This window comes from Mizuhopecten yessoensis, unplaced genomic scaffold (genome assembly GCF_002113885.1).
Source record: "Mizuhopecten yessoensis strain PY_sf001 unplaced genomic scaffold, ASM211388v2 scaffold716315, whole genome shotgun sequence".
NCBI lineage: Eukaryota > Metazoa > Mollusca > Bivalvia > Pectinida > Pectinidae > Mizuhopecten > Mizuhopecten yessoensis.
The window spans coordinates 59644-85083 of record NW_018480055.1 but is presented as its reverse complement, the minus strand read 5'-3'; the positions used below and the strand labels follow the sequence as shown (position 1 = coordinate 85083).

The 25440-nt window shown below is 36.7% G+C and overlaps 1 pseudogene; it reads right to left on the bottom strand.

Annotated features, from left to right (window-relative positions):
- Positions 1–21194: 21194 nt before the first annotated feature.
- Positions 21195–24871, bottom strand: LOC110442959 (annotated as a pseudogene).
- Between the last annotated feature and the right edge of the window lie 569 nt (positions 24872–25440).

The window sequence follows — 25440 nt, the reverse complement described above, 5'->3', positions numbered from 1 at the left end:
CTGTTTTGTCTACTCCAATTAAACGCTTGTAAGTGGTATAGATAAAAGCGACCACGTCTGGTTATGTATGTTATGGAGATTTCAATAATCCTACCTGCCAATTTAAAAATTATGAACATGGAACTGTACTATGTAGTTTTACCTGAATATATATATATATATATAAAGAACATAACAAGGTACATTCTTGTAAGGCGGTACATTGATTTTGTAAAGATCATGCTTCTATTGAATTACACATTCCTGTTCATTTTTGCTTGTTGTTTTATTTTTACGAAAAATCCCACTGGCAATTTAAGTAATTTAAAGCCACTTAACATCGTCAAAATAACAAACGAACTGCTTGTAAAAAAATAATATTTCATAGATCAATTGATTGGAAATATTCAAATATTTGTTATCGTAACAATTGGGGGAAAAAAATCGATATTTAATAGCACAAGTTTTAGTCTTTCGATTATGTATCGAACATACTTGTTACATTAAAAGATTCCCACCTAACATATCTCAAAACATATTTTGCATTAATAACTTTTCATCACTGATTCGACGCGTGAAAATGTCAGTCTTCACAAGGGTTACATTTATCTGGTCAACAGACCTAAGAGTTTACGGTCCTGCACGGAATTTACAAAACAGAAAAAGTTTAAATCCGATAAAAAGATATGTTGAAGATGTTTTCAATTATTCGTTTAAAGACCTCTGAAGATTGATGTGAAGAATAACACTGTTTAAGTTCTATCTACAATTTAGTTTAACGTTGAACAATCAGTCTTGAGATGTCACCTGTTAATCATCATATTATACATATAGCTTTGTCATGTACATTTAACCTTTTACAAAATCATTTCCGCTTTGGATAAACCATTGCAAAAAATCTTACACGCCTGAAAGGTCATTTATGATTAATGCCAATACATTTTTTTCCCGACATACGTTGTACTGCAGAAGATGATTTGGGTTTTGCGGGGACAGCTGTTCCGTATAGCATTAAGTTATTGACATTTAACTTGTGCTGTTCGTGCTTCAACCGAACGATTGAATATGAAATTGGCATGTTAGGACTAGATGAAAAATAAATAATTCAACTGGAGAGTAGTCGCACAATTAATTCATGTATTTTTTAAGATCAATTTATCAATCATTTATGTATATATCATTATATATTTTATATGTTTATATTTATTTGAAGTATCACGGCAAATATGGATGAGGATATATACTAATTCAAAGAGATTGCAAGTAAGTTGGACGAAATTAACAAGAATCTACTTCGTTTTCTCGATATTGAATCAAATAAACAGTCTGAGGAATCTCCTTGAAGAGATGAAAACGCTGAAGACGTGTTGTTGCGATTATCTTTTATAATATATACATACATGTAACGAAATAATAATCAGCAGATTAATTGATCAACCCCCCCCCCCTCAATAAACGTTTTAAGCTAAATGAATGTGTATAATGTATTTATAAAACAAAACTTTAAACGTGAATGTCTTCATTATGTTTTATCAAACTAATTTAATAGACTTACTACACATTTTATATCATATAACCCATAATACGAACTTAATTTTGTTAATGTATAAAGCGATGTTGAACGTTTTAAAACTGAAATCCTCACCGTCATATTTCAAAAGTAACTTCAATGTATAAAGTTCTCATTATTTTCGAACTCTTACCGGCCTACCAACACAGAAGAGGTCATTAGGACTGAAAGTAGCACAACATGTTAAAAGGATATGATACCAAAACAAACGAAAATGTAAAAGACAAACGTAAACTTGAAAAGTAAAAGCGGACGGCAAGGTAAAGTTAGACAGTGCTTCGTTATTCGGAATGACGAATAACTGTCTAGCTTTACTTTCCGGGGGGCGAAAGTAAAGTTAGAAAGTTATTCGTTATTCAAAATCAAAAATCAAAATAATGCAACATTTATGTCGGTGCCCAACGTTAGAAAAGTTGCAATTTCAGGGGGTCTCACAGGGAGTATTCACAGAGTTAAATTATTTCATTAAGATTGATAAATGCATTCACCCCGAGCCGGGACCAGAAGCATAGAATTTGTACCCAGAGAATACTTTATACGGCGTCCTATTAACAGCTATGATCATTTAAGGACGGGCAAGGTGGTGGAGGAAAGCCGATGTTCCCGTCGAAAAACCACTGACCTACGGCAGTACCTGGTGACTGCGCCCCACGTAGGTCTCGAACCCACGACCAGTGGCTAGTGGTAGCAGAATGTCTGACGCCTTAACCACTTGGCCATCGCGGCTCCCTCCTGAAATATATATTATTTTTTCTTTTCCAACTGCGTCACCCCTGCAGGTGGGGGATCGGGAAAAGAATACACTTGCTGTTTCCTACTGCATGTATCGTAGGAGGCGACTAATGAGGTAACCCCCTGCAGAATTTGGGATTGCTTTGGTGTTCTCTATTTTGGGACACAAAAGTGACCAAAAGAAATCTGCTGCACCCATTGCAATATTTGGGATCTTTATCTATCTTTCTTCTAACTACCTTTTATTTCCTAGCACCTTGCTTGGCAACACGTAAGTTTTGGCCTTATTGTTGAGCGTTCGCCCAGGTGAGAAAAAGGCAATGGGTTCTGTCCCCAAGACGGAACATGGCAAACCTCTTCAAAATGGTAGTTATTCGCTGCCTAATCTTCAGCATTTAGGGAAATGGTAACGGTGAGAATACTGTTTCTAGATCCCCCGGGACCTTGTACCAGAACATTGTCAAAATTGAGATTTCGTTCAAATTCTATGTTCCTGGTCCTGGCTCAGGGTGTTTGCCAATTTCAACCTTAATTATACTGTCTGTGGCACTCCCTGACTGGTTTGCCCGTTGTCAGTATAATGTGACCGGGTGGGGCGTCCTGCTGGGTGTCTTCGGCAGTATGTTTCAGTGAGGTAGCACTATAAAGTCGGCATCAGTTCCGCGCTATCACAAGGAGACAAACACGAACATATCGCAGCCTCCCAAAATACACACACATACACTACACGCATGCATCTTGCACACAGGGAGGCCGTCCTTAAATGACCTTAGCTGTTAATAGGACGTTAAACAAAATCAAACAAACAAACAAACAAACTCCCTGTACGTACAACTTTTCAAAAGTTGGGTACCGGCATCCATTTTAGATTGATTTTCTTTAACGAATGAATAACTTTCTTAATTTACTATCAGTAAAATTAGAAAGTTATTCGTTATTCCGAATAACAATCCAACTTTACCTTGCTAAACGACCTCAGTATTCAATAAATATATGTGACCGGGCGCTGTGCTGGGTGTCTTCGGCATGGTATTTCAGCGAGATAGCACTTTAAAGTCGGCATCAGATTTATGCTATCACAAGGAGACAGTTTCATCAATATTCCCGGTCTTCGGCACACGTACACAACACACATGGCGGCACGTCCTTAAATGACATTAGCCGTTAAAGGACGTTAAACAAAACAAGAGGTCCAAGAGGGCCTGTATCGCTCACCTGAATATTTAAGCAGTCATAGCAAAATATTTTCATTAAATATTATATTGCACTAAAAATATTTCCCTCGCAAACTTTGTTGGCTCCATCTGTTGAAACTACCAGCAAAATATTATTATAAGATTCTATGCTTTTTGATTCTTCTTCAGAAGTTTCTTGACATATTTTTTCCTGTGACCTTGTAAGTAGGTCAATGTCATTTTCTTTCTCAAATTGGTTAACTCTATTCAAAAAAGCTACCAGCGAAATCTAATGAATCTATTTCTTTTAGTTCTTAAGAACAAATCCTTTACAATGCTGTTGACCTTTGTGACCTCTAAAGTAGGTTGAGGTCATTTTCATTCGCAAACTTTTATGAGCTCTATCCCAGGAAGTTACCAGCCAAATATTATTAATTTATGCCTTTTAATTCTTCATCAGAAGTAGTTTGAACTGTTTGACATATTTGAACATATTTGAACTCTGTGACCTTGAAAGTAAGTCAATGTCATTTTCATTCTCAAACTTTGTTGGGCTCTTTCCCAGAAAGTCACCAGCCAAATATTAAGGTTCTATAACTTTCAGTTCTTCAGAAGAAGTCGTTTAAAGAATTTGACATATCTGACCTTAAAAGTAGGTCAATGTCATTTTCATTCTCAAACTTTGGTGGGCTCTTTCCCAGGAAGTCACCAGCCAAATATTAAAGTTCTATACCTTTCAGTTCTTCAGAAGAAGTTGTTTTAAGCGTTATACATATCTGACTCCTGTGACCTTGAAAGTAAGTAAAGATCATTTTCGTTTTCAAACTTTGTCAAGCTCTCTCCCAGGAATCCACCAGCCAAATATAAAGATTCTATACCTTTCAGTTCTTTAGAAGAAGTTGTTCTAAGTGTAAGACATATCTGTTTGTTTGTTTGTTTGATTTTGTTTAACGTCCTATAAACAGCTAAGGTCATTTAAGAATGCGCTGATTTCAAACAAATACGTGACAGATTTTATAATGTACTTTCTATGAAACATTTATTTGATACAGTTTCTGTGCAATTATTCTATGATTATTTACATGCAATAAACCTCTATAATAAGATATGATATATTTTATAAACAATTCGTTTGATATTTGATATTGATATATTTTACACATTTTAACCTTTTGCTTCTGGTTTTTATGTATTCAATTATTTGTGAATGTCTGTTTTACATTGTTGTTTGGCACTCAATGACTCAAATTGTCGATTGGCCGTAAAACAATACAAAATACAAATACAAATACTGTGCGATTAAAATACCTTTAAAAAACCTGTTTATGTGTGGAAAATGAGAAGTTCGTGTCGTGATAAACATACATTTAAAAGACAGCTGACGACTTATTTGGTTGAATGAAATAAGGATTTTGTATTTCCGAAAGCTAGCAATCACATATTATTCCTCCTCCATGGTATGACTCAACCCCTGTATGCTCGAAAGAATATGCCCTTTCTTTTCTTATGAATCTTGCTGTTGCTATGACGTTAAACTCCATAGAAAACATATTTTTATTAAAGAGATTTATGAAACGTGTACCTCTATTTTAACCTCTGCGGGTCGGAGATTGAGAAAAATTAAACAATATATGTATCTTAAGAGGCAACTGATGAGCAAATCCCTTGCAGAATGGGGATACCCTTTCTCCGGCATATACACACGCAAGCACGCATACACTACACACATGGTAACAACTGGTTCACACGTTGTCAGTATGATGTGATCGGGAGGAATGCTGTGTTGGGTGCCTTCGGCATGGTATTTTAGTGAGGTAGCGCCACAAAGTCGTCATCAGATCCGCGTTATCACAAAAGGCAATAACATCAACATACACTGCGTCCTGCATACATACACATATGTATGCATACACCATACAAAATACAAACGGAGGCTCGTCCTTAAATGACGTTGAACCCTATAAAACAAACCTCTTATATTAAAATCATTCTTTAAGCTTGTAAAGAATGTATTAAAGTTGATTGAAAACTTGATATGAACATTATGTCATCTTGATAAAATACTGGACGATTACTGGCTCAGCTAGGGAGAATTTCTCTTTAGCTCATTAGGTAGAGCGTAGGATCAGTAAACAACAGGTTCCGGAATCCCTTCCTAGCGGAGGCATTGGACACAATGATGACTCCGTTACATTTGCGCCCACTAAGGGACCCGGGAAATATTGATAAAAATGAGCAGCGATTCTTTCTCGGAAACTAGCTGTCACCTAAGCAAAGTATTAGCCACTTTTTACCTACTCGGCTAGGGAGACATTTCCTTTAGCTCATTCGTTAGAGCGTCAGGCAAGTAAACCGAAGGTGACGGGTTCGACCCCCTCCGGAGGTCTTGAGATTAATTACCTTTTGAAATGATCCAAATCGTTAATAAAAAGCGCATGTGAGCACATATTTTCGAAACATCAAAAATAAATCTTAGAACCGAAACCAACATTGTAATGTGCTGGGTGCCAGGGTTAGGGTTAGCCGGCCGACACCTGTATAATCACAATGAGTGGGACCGCAGCCTTTGTCTCGAGGTATGTCGATGGCACGCGGCTATACACGCGGTTGTGTCTACCTCTACCTAGAATATATAGACGAAATACTAATGTTTTGCGTGGTTGGTGATAGATAAGATTTCGAGGAATACACAAAATGGGGTATTCGAGCAATGGCTGTGCATGTATACGAGGTAAATTTACAAAGGATATATAAGAACACGGTCAGGACCAGGCGAACTATTCTAGGAATAGGTGGTATTCGAGTTATGCGAGTTCGAGTAAGTGGGGTTTCACTGTATATGATGTAGGCCTAAGCACAGTCGCGAAAGGACATGCTCCTCTCTGGGGTATCAACTACCCTTTCACATGATCTTACATTAGATAGAATTGTTCATAACTTGTTTATTTCTTAAGACCATCTATGTTGTCAGTTCGTTTTCGTCAGGTCGGGATTCGAGAAAAACATTGTAAAAGGCGACTAATGTGGGAACCCCAGCAGCATTTGTGTTTTCGATGATATGAAAAGAAGCTGGACTGGTAAAGGTCATTCGTCTAAGTATGTACTTTCTTTTGCAGCGTCCTCCTGCCCGCCGGGTGAAAACACGGTGTTTTGCTTCGTGAGACCTTGTCAATTTGCACGATGTCCTGCTTTCCCGTATGCTCGATGTACAGACAACTATTGTGGTGGCTGTAATGCTATTTTCATAAAGGGCGACATTGTAGCCACTGATAATTGTCAGATCAGGAACCCTAGATATGGTTGATATTTTTGTATAAAATATCTACTTTTTTAATTAAAAAAACCCTGTGTGAATTGCGTTTTGTTATATACCAATTTTCTTTCTTTCGGTTCTTTTCAGTAATTTCTCAAGTAAAGTTTGCATGTATCCTTGGGTTTTGTATGGTTTATCAGGTGTTGCGACCTATCAACAGTTTAGTTAGGAATATTTTGTTTAACGTCCTATTTACCTTTGCAGAAATGATTTGTCGAAAAGTAACTTTTGAATGCGAAATTTGAATGGCGCAAAATTGCAACGAATAATGAAATCAATAAAAAAACTTACCTATACATGCATGCCTGAGGTATATATGTAGTGACTATTGTCGAGAAAAATATGAGAAAATGCTTTAACTTTCGATAATGATGACATGGTTTTTGATTACAATAGTTCATAAAGCTAACAAGACTTTTGATACAAGTCAAGCCATATTACCTGAGTGAAAACCTGTAGTGAATGGTGAACAGGTAAAATGTCACTTGCTTTGCATGCTTTTTTCCAACCTCAGTCAGCCTTGTTCGCTTTCTGCTCAGTTGTGATTTATTCAGGGGAAATATATGACATTAATCTGGAGATTTGACACATTTTCTTAAATTGTTATCGACAATAGTTACTACCTGGTTACTTCAGCAGTGCATGTACATGCAAGTTTTTTCATTAATTTCCTTATTCATTGCAATTTTGCGCCATTCAAATTCCGCATTCAAAAGTTACTTTTCAGACAAAATCAACAAAATTATTTCTGCAAAGGTAATAATTTTACATTGTTCTTGACATAGTATACGAAGCGACTCCATACTTAATTCATTTTGAGGAAAGTTATGAGCCCATTACAAAATATATACATTTGCATGACGCTGTATAAAATACCTTAAATGATTTAAGGTCTAACTTTTCCAATAAAAATACAGTTACTTTAAAAGGATTCTCTCAATCAGGTATAATACTCTACTTGTACAATAAATCCCTCCCACTTCCATACATGCAAGGTCACAATACTGCTGTATTTATTACAATAATTAATTTTGACACATTAATTGTTAGATATATCGTAAATATCCTGAGTATTTCCTGAGTTGACCTGCAGGTAGGGCGTAAGAATTGTACCTGCTGCCCCCAATTGCATGATCGTAAGAGGCGACTAAATTTGGGACCTTATCTCTTCTCTCCTTTCTAAAGAACTTTCTTCTTCCTAATGTCTCCCTTGACAATGCCTCACTTTTGGCCATTTGTTGAGCGTTCGCCCCTGTGAGGAAGGCTTTGGGTTCTGTCCCCTGGCCGAGACATACCAAAGTCTTTAAAAATGGTAGTTTATACTCCTGCTTAACGCTCAGCAAATTAGAAGTGGGACGACTGGTTCGCCCGTTGTCAGTATCATGTGACCGGGTGGGGCGTCCTGCTGGGTGTCTTCGGTAGTATGTTTCAGTGAGGTAGCACTATAAAGTCAGCATCAGTTCCGCGCTATCACAAGGAGACAAACACGAACATATCGCAGCCTTCCAAAATACACACACATACACTACACGCATGCATCTTGCACACAGGGGAGGCCGTTCTTAAATGACCTTAGCTGTTAATAGGACGTTAAACAAAATCAAACAAACAAACAAAAATCCTGAGTTGGACACATTATACATTATGTAATTGATAAACATATTCCATACAGTGTGGTTTCTATCAAAGGTTCTTCAAGGTCTGATGTCCACATATCAGAACCGTTCTTACTACAACAATACACCCACATCGGTATATAATATATACTACTTATGGTCTATTTCCAACATATCAGGACCATGTGATGACACATACTTGTAATAGTACATATTTACTGTACAAACCCTAACGTCTACTGACATAAAAATATGAAATATGATACCTGTATATCTGCCATCTGGAGGTCAAAAACATCAGCATGACCTATAACAACAGGCCCATGGGCCTTAACGGTCACCTGATATATATATACAGAGAGTTGATTTTTTATTTTTAACATGAACAGAAATATTCAAAGTGAAAAAACCAAATAAAACCACCTTATTCAATATCTAGCATGCAGATTTAAGACTGAAAAGTATTTGAAACTAGCACCTCTGATTCTAAACAAGGAAAACGAAGAAATTTTATTTTAGCACACAGACTCCATTGGGCCCACCCTACATGTGCCCTTGGGGGTAGGGATGGCTCAAAATTTACAAAGTATCAAACTGTCAACTTAGGGTTATAATTCCAATCAACTTATCAACATGTAATATTCAAAGTATCATTTGCCATCATAAACCATAACAAATTTTGCCCCCCCCCCTCCTTCCCCAGGGGGAAACGCGAGACCCCAGGGTTATGAAATTCACAATTTTGGTAAAGCACCTTAAGACCCTTCCATCTATGAAGAGTATTTGATTCTACCATATCTGGGTCTTTAGAAGAAGATTGTTGAAATTTCAGTCAATTCGACCCTTTTTGGCCCCACCCATCAGCCCCAGGGGGCCAGTCAGGGCTGATATGTGCATACCATCAAACTGCTATCCAATACTGATAATGCTAACCCAAATTGAATTACTTCCAATGGCAATTAAACAAATGTTGGTCCAAAATGTGATTTCCCTATATAAACTATAGTAAAGTTAACCCCCTCCCCAGGGGGAAACGTGAGACCCCAGGGTCATGAAATTCACAATTTTGGTAAAGCACCTTAAGACCCTTCCATCTATGAGTATTTGATTCTACCATATCAGTGTCTTGAGAAGAAGATATTTGAAACTTCAGTCAATTCGACCCTTTTTGGCCCCGCCCCTCAGGCCCCCATATAATTTACAATTTTAGTTGACTTTGGCCATGGAAGGTTTCTGCAAAATTTCATTGAAATTGGTTCAGGGGTTTTGGAGAAGAAGTCGGAAATGTAAATTGTTTACGGAAGGCCGCCGGACGACGCCGGACAAAATTTTGTCTCAGGTGACCTACAAATTACAATGGAGGTAAGTTTTAACATTCGTGTTCTTTCTTCATATGATTTATGTTGCCACGGCCTATATTTAAGAATAAATTTAAGATATTGATGTTAAATTGATGTACAGAACAGAGTAAAAACTTTAATTATCTTCATCTTTTTACCTACATATGGCATAATATTTCTATGTACATTTATCTAATAATAAAATATAACTATAATGTAATATAATGTACTATAATGTACTATTTTCTTTTTCTTTTCTAAAACTGTGAAGGTATTTTCTTGGTCTTCTCCAGCTCCGCAGGCATCCATCCAGCTGCCTTCTCTAATACCAGTAGGAGTCCTTCCGGATCCTCTCCTCTCCTGGCCGCTCTCGTCAGATAATTGAAAAGGTCGTACCTGGCAAGATCAGAATAGCTCCCGAAGTAGGACTTGGGGAACTCAGTTCCTGGCCCATATTCTGCCAACAGAGTATCCCTATTCCTTCGGAAACAGTCTCCAATCAGGGGTGCTTGGTTCCCCTATCAAATGTCCTGTAATCTGCTGGAGGCCATCGAGGCTTCTCTGCCACTGTGGTTTCCCGCACAGGCGGGGAAACACACATGGCAGGGCTGATGGGCAGAGGAAATTTCATTAATATGGGGGGTCAAAGAGTGCCTCATCCAACTCCACCCTCTCGGGTGAAGTAAACGGGGTCACCATCTCCATATCATAATTAAACCCATGTAACTCCTCATCCGCATTTGGCACAACCGCCATATCAAATCTGCATGGACTTTGCTCTCTGTACTACACTTCTCACCTTTCACTGTGAAGGTGGGGTAGGAGGTACAGCACACACTGGTCACGATTGATATGAATATCAATGTGTGCTGCTCGGCTTGTCCTTATAGCAAATGCAGCTATAAGGACAAGTCTTTGCCATCCTATGCATACCCCGTAGATGCTGCTTTAGACTCTTCATACTCCCATACTGTTTTTTACAGGAAATGCAGAGGTAACCCATCCTATAAGCGTTAAGAAAACAAATGTTAGTTATATTCTCTTTACCAGTTTTTTATGTATATACTTCCATCCGAACCCCCTATGGGTTTAGATATTAATTACTAGGTTGGATCGCCAAGGACTCGGGATGGTAGTCAACAGGTCACTGCAGGTAGGGCGTAAGAATTGTACCTGCTGCCCCCAATTGCATGATCGTAAGAGGCGACTAAATTTGGGACCTTATCTCTTCTCTCCTTTCTAAATAACTTTCTTCTTCCTAATGTCTCCCTTGACAATGCCTCACTTTTGGCCATTCGTTGAGCGTTCGCCCCTGTGAGGAAGGTTTGGGTTCTGTCCCCTGGCCGAGACATACCAAAGTCTTTAAAAATGGTAGTGTCTACTCCTGCTTAACGCTCAGCAAATTAGGAGTGGGACGACTGGTTCGCCCGTTGTCAGTATAATGTGACCGGGTGGGGCGTCTTGCTGGGTGTCTTCGGCAGTATGTCTCAGTGAGGTAGCACTATAAAGTCGGCATCAGTTCCGCGCTATCACAAGGAGACAAACACGAACATATCGCAGCCTCCCAAAATACACACACATACACTACACGCATGCATCTTGCACACAGGGGAGGCCATCCTTAAATGACCTTAGCTGTTAATGGGACGTTAAGCGGAGTCAAACAGACAAACAGACAATCAACAGGTCATCTATCTGACCAGGACAGAATCATCAGAACAAGAATGTACATTACTGCTCAATGCATCTGCACAAGGAGTAGCAACCAGACTCTACCTCATGCATAAGGTAACGTTCTTCAGAACAGCACGAGTACTGGGATGTCACAACAAAATCCCATCCCTTTTGTTCCATTTTCCCCAAACTAAATACAAATGAGACCTTTTACATGACTCAACATGTAATATAAAGCTTTGTATCAAAAATAGTACCATTTTCAGAAATCTTTATTTGAATATGACTAGAGTGCAATGACTAGAGTGCAATACATAAATCATTGAATGCTGAAAGCACCTATTAAATAGTTATTTCCAAAGAAGTCAGACTGATGTTACAGACCCAACTGCATATTCGCCAATAGGCTTTTTAATCCAAATTTATAATACAGATTACAGTAAATTAAAAGTATACTTCTAAATATGAATCCTGTTTAAAATACTATACTTTCTAACGTTTATTCTAATTCTCTGGCAGTAAAACTGGTTAAAACGAATTGATCGTAGATTACGACCAGGGACCAAAAAACACATTTGCTTGACTAAAATATGGACAATCAAAAGCACTATTAAAACATTTTACATGTACGGTTTATAAAACCGAGCATTCGCATCGATGTGGAAATAGTACGTCTAATGTGGGTACTAAAACTCATTGAAGAGATCAGCCAAACACCAAGATCTTTCACACACCAATTATTCTTCAGGTTGTCACCGTTCATAGTGTAATTAACACCTAGCACTCCGAGACAAATCATTTTTATTTATTTATTTATTTATTTATTTCCAATTCAACAGACCCAAGGGTCCACTAACAGAATGGATAACAACATCACAACACAAGTATAAAATATCATAGTCAGTTATGCATGTAACACAGACTAAAAGATACTCATATGTAAAACAAAAGGAAATAGTGATGGCAAATATTCTTTAACCGTACTTTGAACTCGGCGAGAGAGGAACAAAACATATCACAGTCTGGTGCAAAAACAAGATAGTTAAAATTGCATTGAATCCTGTTTAAAATACTATACTTCCTAACGTTTATTCTACTTCTCTGGCAGTAAAACTGGTTAAAACGAATTGATCGCAGATTACGACCAGGGACTAAAAAACACATTTGCTTGACTAAATATGGACAATCAAAAGCACTATTAACACATTTGTAAAGAAATACACAGTCTAAAAATGCCCGCTTATGTTCGAGGCTAGGAAGATTAAAATGCCTACAAGTGTCAGCGTAAGACATGGAATTGTAGGCAACGTGTGCCTTAAAACATAAAAAAATCCAAATTTTACTCTGGACAACTTTGACCTGGTGAATTAAAGATGTTTGGTAAGGAGACCAGATCTGACAACAGTATTCTAACTGACTCCTGACAAGACTTATATATAGAGACCTTAAAACAGGTATTTGTTTAAAACTTTTACATGAACGTTTTATAAAACCTAGCATTCGCATTGATTTGGAAACAGTACGTCTAATGTTGGTACTAAGACTCATTGAAGAGGTCAGACAAACACTAAGATCTTTCACACTCCATCATTCTTCAGGTTGTCACCGTTCATAGTGTAATTGAAATTCATACATTTCTTCTTGTTTGTAAAAATGACCTGGCAGCATGAACTAGATACAAAAATATACATCCTATAAAGTAGCTAATCTGATTGGAATTTGTTTCTGACCCTGGTGGCGGATGAACAGCTGTCTCAAAAGGAATTAATTTAAATCTAACTTAAACTGTTATCTAGGTTGTGTGCAATTTCTATCGATTCATCAATATGTAGGTGAAAAACGTCTCCTCCATTTTTCGATGTAAGGCTTATCTCAACAATGTCCGTTTTCGATACAGATGTGACAGGGTGAAGGGCAGCCTCCTCCTCCAACACCTCTCGCCATGTGTCGGCGGTGTTGAATTCTAAGATCCGATTTATCTTGTTTACACTATTAGGTTTGTCGCTTGATAATGTACAACACAGCGACATATATCTGTCACTTATCCAACCTAATTTCCGTTTCAACGAATAGAGTTTATCACAATTTCTCAACGGTGTGCAAAATTTAAATATATTTATTACCGTCAGGTCGGTCGGTCAATGCCAAACAAACAATATTTAAATTTAGGCCTAATATAAAATGGAATAGAAATTGTTGAATCCAACACCAAATTTAAAAGTTGGTTTTATATCTATCTATCATATATACCTAGTAATGGAACATTACAGAACATTTCTACAGTTGTCATTATTGAATTAGTAAAAGGATGACCTCATTTTAATACTGTAGGGGTAAAATTGATAATAGAAATCTTCCTGAAGAAGCCCACTGTTCGGGCGAAACAGTTGGATGTAAACAAATAAATATACCTACCTATCTCGAGCTTGTTACAATTGAATATTAAACTTAGTTTTCCCCTCATGCCCTGCATACTGGGTATCCAAGCAAGATATAACGGAACCCACATAATCTCAACTAGAGAGATGCCATTTTTCAAAATGGCTGCCCCCAGTTATTTCCCAAGATGGCTTCCAATATGACTGTTCCCAGATGGCTTTCCAGATGACTGCTCCCAGTTATTTCCAAGAAGGGTGGTTGTTTCCAGCTGTAACAACTCGATAGATATATTACAAGAACTCATATCGATGACACCAATGTTTTTTTAATAACCAACTTTATTTAAAATGTATGTGGTATAGTTTTCTAAGGCTTTTACGGTCTTCTATCTCCTGAAAATGGGATCAGGTTGTCATCTGTAAAATGATCGAGAAAAAATGTAAGAACATTGATATTTTGAAAGAATACATTAAAAATTGTTTGAAAAAAAAGGTTTTTTTGTGTTACTTACTACATGTATTTGTTTTCTCCATGTAGCTGTTTTGTAAACAGCATATTTCTGCATTGTATCTAGCTTCTAATGCTGCACGGTGATGCTTAAAGTGTGAAAGCTTGGATTGTTCTGGAAATCGATTAACAAGTTAACTCTTGTTAATATTTTATTCCTACACCCACCCCTTGTTCAGATTTTTTAGCTGCCGAGATGCCGCTTTTTTATATGGAAATTGATCTGTTAGGGATTTAAAAACAATAAAGTATTTTAATATTGTGTTCTTTTATTTCTTAATCGAGACCTTTTTTTCTGGAGGTGCCTTTTTCTAGGTAAGTGTTTTTACAGGGTTTTGACGTTCTACTTTCCTGTACTGGTGAGTGGTGTTCATTTTTGGTCCTGAATACACACATTGATTTTCGTCTAAACACTTAATAAAAAATAAAAAAACATATTTTCCAACCAAACATTTTTTATTTACAGAACTTCAAACAAAAGACATATTTCATAAATTATATTGTAATTTGAAATTATTGAACATTTTCATGAACACTTCTGTGCTATGATAAACAGCTGACTTTTCTGTAAAACTAGTAATATCTTTCTAGCAATAATTCCATCACTTAATATGCCATGCAGTACTTCTCTATATCGTTCAGGTATATTAACATTCAACAGCACATATTTTCGATAGTTTAAATTTTTCATTTCCTGATTTTAATACTGTAGGGGTAAAATTGATAATAGTTTGTTTGTTTGATTTTGTTTAACGTCCTATTAACAGCTAAGGTCATTTAAGGACGGCCTCCCCTGTAAGCAAGATGCATGCGTGTAGTGTATATGTGTGTATTTTGGGAGGCTGCGATATATTCGTGTTTGTCTCCTTGTGATAGCGCGGAACTGATGCCGACTTTATAGTGCTACCTCACTGAAACATACTGCCGAATTGATGATAGAAAATTTTCCTGAAGAAGCCCACTGTTCGGGCGAAAACGTTAGATGTAAACAAATAAATATACCTACCTATCTCGAGCTTGTTGCAATTGAATATTAAACTTAGTTTCCCCTCACGCCCTGCATACTGGGTATCCAAGCAAGAGATAACGGAACCCACATAATCTCAACTAGAGAGATGCCATTTTTCAAAATGGCTGCCCCCAGTTATTTCCCAAGATGGCTTCCCATATGACTGTTCCCAGATGGCTTCAAAGATTGTTTCCCAGATGGCTTCCCAGATGGCTTCCCAGATGACTGCTCCCAGTTATTTCCAAGAGGGGTGGTTGTTTCCAGCTGTTTTGAAGATGGTCTTCTTCTGATGTTTAGACAAAAACGTCAGGGCCCAATTCGATAGATGTCTTAGATATATTACAAGAACTCATATCGATGACACCAATATTTTTTTAAGGACGAACTTTATATTTAAAATGTATGTGGTATAGTTTTCTAAGGCTTTTACAGTCTTCTATCTCCTGAAAATGGGATCAGGTTGTCATCTGTAAAATGATCGAGAAAAAATGTGAGAACATTGATATTTTGAAAGAATACATTAAAAATTGTTTGAAAAAAAAGTTTTTTTGTGTTACTGACTACATGTATTTGTTTTCTCCATGTAGCTGTTTTGTAAACAGCATATTTCTGCATTGTATCTAGCTTCTAATGCTGCACGGTGATGCTTAAAGTGTGAAAGCTTGGATTGTTCTGGAAATCGATTTGATAGGAAAAAATGATTTGAAACGTGTGAAATGACTTGCTCTGTATGTAAAAAGTCATGCAAGTAACACTACTAAGAGTGAGAATTGCAGTAAATCATTCTATTGTTCCATATCCTTATAACGAAATGTTTAGCATTAAGACATGAAATATGACCTCAGTGACCTTCAACTTAGAAACTTGGTAATTTATTCAACTGTTTCATTCTGAACAATGTTGCTTTATACACTCATTACCAAATCGTTAGTATTAAGGAGTGGTGAAACAAGACATCAGTGACCTTCAACATTGCCTTTTGTCCTCGAAATTTTAAGTTGGTCATTTCTGAACAATATTGTTTTATATACTTTTACCAAATATTCGCCATTGAGATACTAAATTTGACTTCAGTGACATTCACTTTAGACCTTTTGTCCTTGAAACAAAGTAATTATTTTAATTGTTCTATTAACTTTATATACTTATTACCAAATATTTACCATTAAGAAGATATAGTGATAACAATATTGAACTGTCAAAGTTAAAATGGCTGCCTGGTGGCCATTTTGTTTTTCCGATCAGTATCAAAATGAAAGATGCACAACTACAGACCAATGAAAACCTACATATGAAATTTGAGAAAGATCTGCTAACTTTCTGAAGTGTTCACTTAGAATTCAAAAACTGAGATTTTAAAACAAAATCATCATAGGCAGTTTAAGGTTTGAAAACAACCCTTGACGTTCATGAACATTTTTGCTATTGAGAGTTGTTTTTTTAATAAAATCTGCTATATCTTTTGTGGTAGGCTGACGATCTTATCTTGTTTCATTCCCAATTCCGATTCCTTATATTAAAATGCACATCGAAATGACAATGACACTTGTCTGAAACTGCTTCCGTTACAAACGCTCAACTGAGTGAATTATACAAATTTGCAGTTTTTTCTTAGATATCTTGTCAATAACTTCCTATGTTAACGTATGTTATGATGTAGTCAAGGCGATGACATTAAGCATTGATAATTGTTCAGTCATTTCAAGCGATACTGACGATTTTAAATCAAAGCAACAACAAAACCAAGCAGGTATGTGGTTGTCCGTCGCCCTGTAACATATCCCGACTACACGTGCATCAACGTACATTTTGTAAGATGTATTAGCGATGTTTTCACGTTTGATTTAATCAACGACAAACCACATATTTCCGTCAGTTTGAAATGTTTTACGAACCAATGTCAATTGAAGTACATGTTCAGGTTAATATAAGTAAACAAAACCAGTTTCAAGATTGTCAAAACTTACCTCCCGAATGTTGGAATACAAACGAATATTCAAATACCAAAATCTGCATTTCGTTCAAGCTCTACTTGTTAATACTGTGCTGTTTTCGTTTAAACGACCAAAATGGTCGGACAACAGTTGTTATTTTATTGAATACGGTCAGACCTAGTAATTTGATGCATTCAGGCGAGCATTGAAAAAGCCTTGCAATGCCTGCATAAACTTTTGCAGGTCCGCCAGGATTTATACCCGAAATTGTGACATTTATAAACGGTCAAACCGGTTGTTCCGTATAAACGAACAGGCCACTGTTAACATGTTCACTAACATTAACGACGTACATAATTCAGGTCGACAACAGCAGAGCGGAACGTACCTTCTTCAATTAGACCTTTCTCATTTTTGGGTAGACCTAGCACGGAGCAAGGAGACAGAGACCCAGACAAGTAAATACAGGGGTCATTTCAAAAATAATTTGTGTCCATATCTACAACTTTATGTGTGTACATACCTCCAATTACAAACGTGGAACCGTCCAAGTCATTTAAATCCATAATATATTCATGCTCCGCCCACAAATGTCAGCCATTTTTCCTCTGCGTGATCTCTCTTTGAACACTTTCAATTGTTTACTTTACGACAACATCGGGTTTATGCGAGTTTCTGTGACAAATAAACACACTTTTCCTCATCCGATCCGTGTTCTGTTTTTTGTTACCGATAATACTATGTATTGTGAACAAATTCACACCAACAACGCTGAGACTTCCAGTCAAGTATCGATCTCTGGACGCCAGAAAACAGTGGCACATCGACAAGTCACTTGGTACGTATTTGTATTAGTCTTTTAATTAATTAGTCACCATATTGCCTCCCTTCATACCCACGTGATTAAAAGAAGTGAACATGGCGGCACGGTTAAATATTTCAGAATATTACAAACAAGTACAAAATTCATATTCTTTTAATTTTGATTTAAAGTATCAGCGGGAAAAGTGATTTCTTACATCTTAGAAAAAAATAAATTGTGTTGGTGTATTCCCCACTGGTTTTGGGAAAAGCATTTGTTTTTACTTGCCACCTTTAATATTAAATCTGAAACACCATGAAAAGTCTACCCATATCAGTTTGGTGATATCCCCGTTGAAAAGTCTGATGTTAGATCAATGTAGCAATGCACAGAAACATGGTATAACAGCTACATGTATCACCAGCCAAGCAGAAATAGAACCAGACACTGTCAAAGGTAAATACCACTCAATATTAAATAGAAAAGTTGGATGCAAAAGCTGACTGTGAAACGTAATAATTTATTTCCGTTAGTTATATCATAATGTACATTAAATTTCAATCAAATCCAATCTACAGTTTGAGTATATAATGCTAAAATTACATTAACATACTTATGTTTTGTCAGCAGTGAGATGGGGCTCCTTAACCCATTTCATCCTGAATGCAATTTATTTTACTTAAATTTGTGTATAATATCTACATTGGGATCATCTGATGTGCAGCAGGCCAAGTTTACGGGGTTTCAAGTCGACGCTAGTGACTTACGATCTTACAACTTTTCACAGTGTGCCAGAGGATCACATCCTGTTCTGCAAATCACGTACTACCACCTAGCCCTCCCCTTAAATAATCCCTACCAACTAAAATGTATTCAGGATGAAAAAGTGTATTGACAATTATGACTGGAAACTTGTTTATATCTTTCCTTGTCAATCTATTTAATTACTTGGAAAATGAAGAATTTCCTTTAACTTTTGATTGGATAATAATTTCTCTTCAGTTAATGTTTTTTTTCTCTCTAAAAAGTCTATCATACAATTTACAATATTTACAGGAATTAAAGAGGGGAAATTCACACTTGTATATATTTCCCCCGAGATGCTTCCCCACTTTGGGAAATGGAGGGAGCATATCTTGGAGTCCCCAATCTACCAAGAGAGAGTGTGTGTTATTGCTGTGGATGAGGCACACATACTAGAAACATGGTATATATATTAGTGGCCTTACAGAAATATAATAACAGATTTTAAAATTAAACTGGAGTTTCTTGTTCCATCATTATCACTTTTGATAACTAATAACAAGATTACATTGTTTAAATCAATATAAAAAGATTCTAATTACACTATGAGTCATGGCCATATATCATAAATATCAATAAGAAAACACTATTTACAGGGGGGAAGACTTTAGACCAACATTTGCACGCCTTGGTGAGCTGAGGAGCTACTTTACTGACACACCATTCTTGCTGTTGACTGCCACTTGTACCACAGACATACTAAAATCAACCAGTCAGAAACTGCATATTGTGAATCCAGTGGATGAAACAATATCTCCTGACAGGTAAAACGCAGAAAAGCTAACTTACAAGAAATAATAAGAATAATATATAGGTAAATATACAGCCTATTTCATATTTGTGCCATAGTGAGGTTACATACATGATTAAGCAATGATAACAATGTGAGCTATATGAAAAAGGATTTAAAAAATTATCAGGAATACATGAAAATGTACATTTCCCCATGAACATGTGAAGAATCTGTAGCTTAAAATTGAATGCATATATACATGTATGACCTTGAGCTTCTTCAGGTTTCAAGTGATTTGTGTCATGAAATTTAGATGACCTATACAACATGAACATTGATTACATGAGGAACATTCATATTTCACAGGCCCAACATACTTCTGAACTTCAAAAGTGAGAAGGCCATGGAATATATCCATGAAATCAAATGGTTTATGGATGAACTCGGATAAATTGGCAAGAACACAAGAAAGGCTCTGATATATGTGAGGTAAAATAAATAATTCATAAATACAATGTATACACTGTCACATGCACTTTGGAATATACAACAATAACAGCTTTAACTTGTGATGTACAATATACAGAGGCCCTTAGACTATGACAATATTGTAATTGCAGGTCTGTGGGATTTGCTGGGAAACTGTTCCGGGATATTGTTGGAGAAATGAGAGAGGAAGCATACTCTGGCAAAGAGAAATCAAGAAATACCATACTAATTGGAATGTTCCATGCAGGGATGGGGCACACAGACCAACAAAAAATAATAACAGAGTTCACTAAACCAGACAGTCAAATACGCTTAATTATTTGCACTGTGGCGTTTGGTATGGGTATTAACATACCAGATATATGGGTTGTATTTCACTGGGGGGCATGTGATTCTGTTTTAGAATATTGGCAGGAAGTTGGGAGGGCAGGTAGGGATGGCGAGCGGTCTTTTGCATATTACTATGCTACCCATACCTCACTAGTTCATGCCAGCCAAGACATGAGAGCAGAATGCCGAAATGTTACAAAACACAATGTTTGCATACGACATGCCTTACTGTGTGAGTTGGTGGGGAACAAACATCAACCCAGAGTGAGATGCAAATCAAAATGTGCAACATGTGCTTGTGACAACTGCAGATGTTGCAGCATCTGCAAAAAGCAAAGTGTGCATGTAATGCTTGAAAATACCTGTTACCTGTTACCATGGGCGGATTGGTCGTGTGGTTATCACTCCGGCCTTCCAAGCAGGCGGCCGGGGTTTGATCCCCGAAGTCGCCGTATGCATGGAATAGTAGAGAAAATGTTTTTTTCTCCTGCCCACACAACTCCAACAACCCAGGTTGAGTATAAAATGGTCTGGGGTGTTGTGCTGTAGCATTCAAGTGAAATGGCACTATAAATGATACCGTTGGAAGCACGGTCCCACTACAAACAGAACACAATACATCTCCAACACACACACAGGCATGGGAGATATTAGCCAGGTGGCATAGGACTAGTAGTTGGCACCTGATAAGGCAGATCCTGCGAATTCTTCAATATTGTATTGATTAATATATATATGCTAATCTATTGACTGTATAAAATTGTATATCTATGTACTGTAAAGCGCTTTAGAGTGGCTTATGTTAGCTAGATAGGGCGCTATATCAAATGTTGTATAATCTTATTTTTATTTATTTACCTACATAATTGTCTAAAATGAGCCTACATGATATATTCCTCTCTTGAAAGAATTTCTGAATATTTACTTAATCTGTTTTGCATTTTTGCTGGCATTTTAACTGATATGGCATGGTAAAAGTTTTCAAAACCGTTGTGCTGTCTTCCAGGAATCGTCTCGAACAGTTTCTCTCCTCTATACGTTTTGATGAATTTGTCAACAGCATGCGAGACTCCCCTGTTTTTAGATTTAGAAACATATTTTTTTACAATCTCAGCCTGAAATACTGCCTCCAGCTCCTTCCTAAGCTGCCTATAATTTTACTGCACCTGGACACCTGTCTGTCACTGTACTGTCCATGTGCATTCTTCAGGTTAGCTGTGATAAAAAAAATGAATAAACTGTAATACAAAGAGTTCCTCTTGTAAATGCATAACTGTTATTTTTATATCTCTGCTATTTGCATAAATATTAAGGATAAAAAGTTCCGATATAGTTCTGTAACATATTCCATATTTTCATTCATAATTACAGTGGGCTATGTCATTATAAAGAGGAATCCACTGTAAATTATTTGTAACTCTCTAAATTTAATGTTTCACAGACTTAAAAATTAAAAGCTTATCTTGTTATCAACATACTTCTTACTAGTAACTAGACACTTAATTGATAGTTTAGATGGAATTGACAGTGTCTTGTATTTTAATAGTGGTACAGTATTTCAACATTATTATTATAAGAAAAAAAAACCAATTATGTTCTCCAAGTGGAATAAACAACATAAATGTTTCATTCTTTATATATATATGATATTTAATGAAAGGAATTGCATACAAAAACATCTGAGAATTTTTGGTCTGTGATCATTATAATGTGCCAGAGGACATCCACACAACCACTGACCATGTTTGGTTTATTTGGAGTCTCAGGTTTAATACTGCATTGCTGGGAATGCTAGCTTGCCATTAAGGCAGAATTGTTCTGGCTGCTTTACAGTCTAATCTAAATTTTCTACTTACTTTTGAATTCATTGTTCAGAAATTCATTCACTAAATCTAGTGCAATATTATGGCCTGCCTCCCCCTTCAGGTTTGCTGTGCTGTTCCATGTCAGCTCTTCTGCCAATCTCTTTGGAAGCCAACCATTAACACCTGAAAAACATTGTAAAATTAAATTGAGATTTACTTCAAAACATAACTGTGTCTCACTGAAATTTACTTCAATACATAAATGTGTCTCATTGAAATTTACTTCAATACATAACTGTATATACTGTTTTGCTAAATATTTATCACCAAATATGATAAAATATTTGAAACCATGATTAAGAAAAACTTTTATATGTTTTTCATTAATTGCCCCAGAGTTGAGCTTATACTTACCAGCACGTAACCGGTGCCCAAGTATAAGATATTTGTTATGGTTGTATGCCCAGAATTGTAGCATGTCAAGCCGCCAGTCTGACAACATCACTGGGCCGTTATTCTCCCTCTCTGCTGCTGTCTGCACCATATGCAGCAAACCCCTCCAGACAACAGCACAACTGTATTGGTTGATATGATCGTTCTTGCTGTCAACAGCAGAGCAGTCTGTGGCAGCAATATTCAAGCAATCAGGAGACTCTTCTGGGTCTGAAAAATCTTTAAATCAAGTTGAAATATTGCTTAACTTATCTTATATGTATAAAAATAAGCAGATTGCCCCGATCCATTGTAAACTAATTATTTTGATTATGTCCGACTGAATATATTTATTGTCAGGAAAACGAAATTCAGATGACTTTAAATGGGTAATAATAATTTGTGTTTGATCCAGAACATTTCTGATATATGAATCATTAACAAAATTGTATATTCCACAATATCTATGCTGACAGGTCTAACAAAACTATTACAGCAATTATATAATTTACCTTCTATCACATCGCTGTCATAGTCTACCTCCTCATCTGACTGCTCATCAGCATCACAAGGCAATGTCTGCTGTGCTCCTCCTGCCTGCTCAATTGACTCATCATCTATATTGGGCCATACCATTTCCACCACTCGCTTGCTCACTTGCTTCATAAAGGCTGACTTTTTCTTTACATTTCTGTGGCCGAACCGGTTTTTAATCTGAGAGAGTGTCCCTTTGGCGCCAGCACTCTTTGGAGCAAAGATAATGTTCATGGAATCCTAAAGGGGAAAATGTAATGGTTTAATATAACAAAAAGTCTGAATGGAATGACACAATTCTTAGAAGATGAATACTTGAACTAACACCTATACCGTTGCTTTATATGCAACATACTGAATAAATCATCTTATTAACACTTGAATGTGATTATTTTGGTTATAAATGTTTGCTCTATTTTCATTGTTATATCATAATACTATTACTTCTGGATAGGATGGAGGGTTAATTGGAGAGGGAGCACAGGATCAGTTACTCGCAACTAGGAGTTGGGATAGGAATAAGTTTCTTCAGTGATGGTTAGATGGGTGGGAGTAAATTTAGGAAAATTACAATTAAGACTTTTACCTGCAAAGATGCATCGTTTATGAAACCCTTGTGGTCTTGGTACCAGTCCTATAAGACGGCCCATGGGCTGTTCAGAGCAGGACATAGCCAGCTTGGCATCCACCATCCTCTCTACACCGAGCTGGTCTCCATGACAAATGATTTTGTATGGGATTCCTTCCTCCGTGGTTGGCACAAACTGGTTGAGGTATTTATATATTTCAACCACACCTCTGCAAGACGACGGGTTTTTCCCGGATGACACCAAGATTGACCTGTAAGTCAATGAACAAAAATGTTTATAACATAAGTGTGAAAAAAATAGAAATTGAATAATGTTGTTTTGAAATTGTTGAAAGTTACCAGGTGCTTTGATTACTTTTCAAAATTGATTTTAAAGTATCATGGTGAAGAATTCATAGTACAGAATGTATTACTAATGCAATATGGCTGAATTTTTCAAACAATGTAATGATACGTATGTACCAAACACAGAATACAATATATACATACAATCTCAGACTTCTTTGCTGACTCCTCAGAATAGAGGTGCTGTGGCTGCTGAGGGGGTTGGAGGTCCACGAAGCAGCGGAAGTGAGCACAGACTATCCTCTGTGTGCTTATTTCCATCCTTTCATTCAGCCCAGTGAAATCGTCATGGGAGGGAGGATAATCCTGAAATATACAATCATTTCTATTTAGAACTATTATCATCAAGTCAGTAAATATTTCACCTGGATTTAATCAGTCTTATGTGCATGATTTATAAAAAGCTATGATCAAAGAAATGTGTTATGTGTAATAAGATATGCGTTAGGTTGTTGAAGATTTGAAATTGACACTAACATTTGGCATTTTCCCCTTAATAAATAACTTCATTTAAAAAAAGTAATATTGACTGAACAAAAGATAACTGTAATTTTTCTTATTTGCTTGTCATTTTAAAAATGTTATTTGATGGTAACAGAAAGAAAAAAAGAAATCAGTGAAAGCCAATCAACTATTTTCTATTTACACATTATCCTCTCCTGCTCAATGTCAGGCTCTAGTGGTCCAATACCAATGTCACTGTCATGGGACAAACCAGAATAAGTACTTAAGGAGTCTGAATCCTCCTCCTCCTCCTCCTCATTATAATCATCATCAGAGTTCCTTTCCTCAGCCTCCTGCTTAACGCTCAGCAAATTAGGAGTGGGACGACTGGTTCGCCCGTTGTCAGTATAATGTGACCGGGTGAGGCGTCCTGCTGGGTGTCTTCGGCAGTATGTTTCAGTGAGGTAGCACTATAAAGTCGGCATCAGTTCCGCGCTATCACAAGGAGATAAACACGAACATATCGCAGCCTCCCAAAATACACACGCATACACTACACGCATGCATCTTGCACACAGGGGAGGCCGTCCTTAAATGACCTTAGCTGTTAATAGGACGTTAAACAAAATCAAACAAACAAACAAACAGCATCCTCATCTTCATCATCACGCATCACTGGAGGGAAGTTAACATGGTTGCCAATATCATTCTGGGAATCAGAAGAGCAGTTTTTACTAATGTGATAATATTATACAATTGTTTCAATTTTATTTGATTTTTTTTTCATTTTGTTTTGCAATTGTTAGTTTATGGCAATATAACATAACAAAGCAGATTTATGCTAACTTAGCATTTATTCAAATAACCTGTATACTTTCTTTCCATAATTTGACCTTATCATCAAA